Raw genomic sequence first — 5,241 nt, 5'->3', positions numbered from 1 at the left:
GTGACAGGATAACTAGAATAATAGGTTTGTGACGTGGATGGAGAATGGTTATCTGGCTCGTCGGAGGATCTTATCGGGTTCGCCGATAACTTCCTCCGACTTGCCAGATAACGATTCTCCATCCATGTCACCAACCTATTATTCTCTATATATTGCTTTTTTCCATTACAATAGCATTATAAAAACATGTTATTTGTGTTCATCTACTTTGGAAATAAAACCTTCTAAAAGCATAAACATTAAAGAACGAATATACGCATGTTATCATAATTAAAGCAACCGCTCTTAGAATTCTTATAACTAATGTTATTATTTAGGCATGCATGCCATTGCATTCAGTTGGAACAGTTGGAAAATAAACTATTCGCAGATACAGCCCATATTCATGGTTTACGTTGACATGGTGTCACGCAATACTTGATTCCCCATTTAGATGTCTGTAGCGCTCTTGAAATGTAAAACATTATGTGAGCCTAGACAACGACGAAATCACATTTACTGTTGGATGATCTTTTTTTGAAAAACAAATATCTTGCAGCCAATATACATGACGTTTTATTGTAAGATGTAGTGGTCAATTCAAATCGACATGGAAAATACTGGTGTTACACGGTTATGAAGTTTGTAGTAAATAATAATGTATCGATTTTCTCGGAATTTTAGATACATTCTTGTGGAAGAAATTTACCGGGTGATGAGTATGTAGTGTATGGACATGTCAAAAAGGTGAGGTATTAAATACAAAGAAACACAATGTCATTGACGATGGCATTCTTAAAATAAATAAGTCGTTTTCATTTAACTGAACACATGTTTTTGGTTAAATATTGATCTCATACCAACTGCAACCAATGCTATGCACATGAAATAATAATTATTATAATACGAGAATACCGCTCTAAATGCAATTTATTGATTAGGCCACACAATTTATAGAAATGCAACAGGAAGCATTTTTGCTCACGATAAGCCCGATGATATTGCTCGGAATATACATTTATCTGACACAGTTGGTAGAAGAAAAGCACTCTGAAATACGGCTTTTATGTGATGTGAAACATATCCAGAGAACACAGAAGCTGTCGTGAACTATATTAGTCCCGCTCTTTGAAAACCAGACTTTATGCATGTGCGTTAAATGTCGCCCCAGATTAGCCTGGGAATCCGGACTGGCTAATTAGGGACGACACTTTACGCTTTTATGAAACTTTTTAAACCAAGTTTTGGCGAAAAGGGTCGTCCTATATGAGCATTTGCGTACCGCACATGTTTATTATGGATAACACTTTACGCTCGTGCATTTAGCATGGCTTTCCAAGATTGAGGCTATACATTGTGAATAACATCGCTATCATATAAGCTTTACATTGTGTATAACATCACTATCATGGAAGCTATACATTGTGTATAACATCACTATCATGGAAGCTATAAATTGTGTATAACATCACTCTTATGGAAGCTATACATTGTGTATAACATCGCTATCATGGAAGCTATACATTGTGTATAACATCACACTCATGGAAGCTTTACATTGTGTATAACATTGCTATCATGGCAGCTATACATTGTGTATGACATCAGACTCATGGAAGCTATACATTGTGTATAACATCGCTATCATGGAAGCTATATGTATAAAGTAATTGTCACATCTAAATGGTCATGGAAGCCGATGTTTACATATATTTGAACAATTACAAAACATTCACATAATTTTTGCTTTTTATTTTGCATAAAACAAATTTTAATGTATATTCTCAAAACAGTATATGTATCAATGTGAGTTGTCAAAAATCGTAAATATTTATAAATTATTTCAATTAATTTAGTTTCTAGTTACTTCACAAGGCAATTTTAGCAGGCGTTATGCACAATATATAGTCCCATCTTGTTGTTTATCATATTTGTTTCAAACAATTACTTGTTTTTTTATTGTTGAGTCATCTAATACATAACATAACATATATTTATTCTGGCATAAAATAGCACAATGCATACTTACAATTTTGTTGTTTGATAAAATTGTATACACGTGTTAATTGATTAGTACTCGGACACTCTTGTTCACTTTAATGGCCTTTGACAGAAAGGCAGATTTTCTATGCGAAAAGATGGCATGAATTCATTTCCTTTTCAATAAATCATTCGTCTTTGATCGATTGCAAATACAAGTATAACCTTTAAATAAGGACACGTGTTTTTCTTAAAAATGAAGATCATCACTAAACTGACTGGGAATATCTTTGTAAATCAATTTGCCACAATCTTCTCTAAGCCCATGGCATTTTCCAAAATCGAATAACTGGTCTTTAAAGTGTATGTTTTTTTTCTGCCACAATCTTCTCAAAGCCCATGGCATTTTCAAAAAATGAATAACTGGTCTTTAAAGTGCACGATATTGTTCTGCCATTGCAAGTTAACTTGCTTGTAAAGGGACATGTTGTGGTATTTCAGATTTATAAAAAAGATTTGAACCTTTAAGAGTTTATTTCAAAGGTCATAGTGACATAATTGGATTTGTCTATGCGAATGATTACAATTAATATAAATTATATATGTTTAATATGCAGATAGTATGTCAATGAGATTAATTTATATTCGCGTTTGAAGTTTTTTAATGTTCAATTCAACAAAAGACCGTGTATAGTTCATAGTAAAATAACGAAAACATCAAAACATAAAATGTTATTCTACATACTTTGCATCATGCACACATATCGTATGTAAAGGTACTTCTAGCATTATACTAAATTGCATATTTGTTTGCCCTTCACTGCTTGCAATTAAACGAAAATACCGCACCACCCTTATTGCAAAAAGGTACGATATGACATTGAAATTAGAAAGCACATAGTACCTTTTGCATCAATTGGGAGAATTTATAGTAAATGTGTCACGTTAACACGAGTTTTATTCTTTCCGTGAAGATGAAATGCATTTTAATGGTGTTTTAAAGGGGCCTTTTCACAGATTTTGGCATAATTTGAAGTTTGTCATTAAATGCTTTACATTGATAAATGTAAACATTGCATATAAAAAGCTCCAGTAAAAAAATCAAGAATAAAATTTAAAAAAGAAAAGAAAAAAACTTAACCCTATGCAGGGCTCGAACCACTGACCCCTGGAGTAAAAAGTCTACCAGTTAGACCACTCGACCATCCTTCCATATACACTGATAGGTGTATTATATACTTTATATAAGCAATCCTCGTAGTTTAACAAAATATAACGACAACAACAGAACTCTCCAAATTATTAATTCGTTTCGCGTTGCAACGCTTTATAATATTCGGGTTTTTAAATCGTCAAAAGATGCATATAATGACTATTTTAGAGCATGGTGAATGTTCAGTATTACTGTTTCCTCACAAATATCATAACTAAAACGAAAATTTGCGAATCTGAAACAACTTTTTATCAATTTTGTCAATTAACCCAAACGTGAAAAGGCCCCTTTAAAGCTGACTTGTTTCCTAATTGCTTGTCGGACGTCGAATGGTTTTGAAACAGATATCTTGAAGGCAACTACGGTTGACTAAGACCTTATTGAAGACAACAAGTGTACGCTCTAGAATAACAGCTTGTTTACATCAAGCGACGAATGTGTTGATCGCGTATGACGAGATTGTAGGTTTTTTCTATATGCCATTACCTTTTGTGTTTTGTTGTGGTTTGAATTTATCCGAGTCATCATTGGACCAATGTTCAGAACATAATTTATGAGAACTAAGCTATCAAAGCAGGATACAAACTGATTGGCTTGTATTGGATAATAAGATGTCAATAACTTAATAATTTTTTTTATAATAAAATTGATAGGTGAAATTAAGAATATTACCGATATTTTATTTTTGACTTTTGTTTATTTCTTACCACCCAGCAAATGTTTAATGATTGATTAAAAAATCAATGCTCCGTATTTATTACAGCAATGTCATAGTTAAGATACTACATAACTTGACTTGTTACAATACTACAAGATTTCTGCAATTGAAAAACTAACTGCGGCAACAGAAAGCCGTTATTTCATCTTTTTGTCCGATATATTACATAAGTTGCAATCTATTACCAATAAATCTTTAACAAAGAGACTGGTATAAATGGCATTACTATAATTTTGGAAACATTTTCGTCTTTGTTTTTTATAAAATTTTCTATTTTGTCCGAATAGCAGAACTATGTTGCATATCGAATATACTATGTTGCCACATTTTTGTCTGTTAACACCCATGTTAAAATCTATTACAACTTACATTTGTGCAGCTGACTTGTGCATACACTGGGTTTTAGATAGAAGTAGTTTTCATAATATTTTCAGACTTATCAAATGATGGAGGATGAAACGGATGAGTGCTATATTTGACCTTTAATACTGATCTGTGATTTTGACATTTGACGTATGAATTCCGTGTTTGCTTTTTTTTTGCAACATCAAAGCGACCGTCTTCTACTCGCTCGGACACAGTGATACTCGTATTTAGACCGTTAGTATTTGAACTATTGTGTATGTTGTCTTCACTGTTTATTTTACATTAAACAATTCTTAAACAAAAGACAGGTCTTTAGTTCGAAGAAAAACGCTTTCATATTAAGAAATTGTGTGAAATACCAAAGAGTAATACTCGCGCTTTAACCATCCATTGAGTTCAGTTTGATTGATTACAAATTAAAATATTGACACTATGATAATTAGTTTTGAATGATGGATCACCATAAAAAGGCAGAATGTTGAAAGAATCAATTAATCCATATCAGAGACCCTCTACTATCCTATTGCAGTAACACCCAAAGCATCTATGAGACCATGCAAATCAAAAATATAATGCATGTCAGCCATTCAGACAATTTTGCGATTTGAATTTGCAAACTTATATGCCTTTAAAAAAAAATAAACATCCTGGATAGCGGTAGCTCTACCAGTATTGTATTGAAACTCGAAGTCATGAACATAAATTATGTAAAACTAGAAATGTATATTTTATTCAATATACTTCGTCACAGTTATGAGCTTATTCTTTTATCGATGATTATTGATAATCAGAAATATATGTCCTAAGATTTCCTTAGTCATGAACATGTTTTCTCATTTTGGAATACAACTATAAGAAACTATATTTAATTCTCTAATTTTTTTATTAATGTTTCAGTATTTTCATATTAAGAGCGTTTTTTCTATTATTATATTATCCTTTTGCAACAAAAATTATTTGCATATATTACATTAATATACAATAA

Source organism: Dreissena polymorpha, chromosome 4 (genome assembly GCF_020536995.1).
Source record: "Dreissena polymorpha isolate Duluth1 chromosome 4, UMN_Dpol_1.0, whole genome shotgun sequence".
NCBI lineage: Eukaryota > Metazoa > Mollusca > Bivalvia > Myida > Dreissenidae > Dreissena > Dreissena polymorpha.
Note: the sequence above shows the minus strand (reverse complement) of the source record.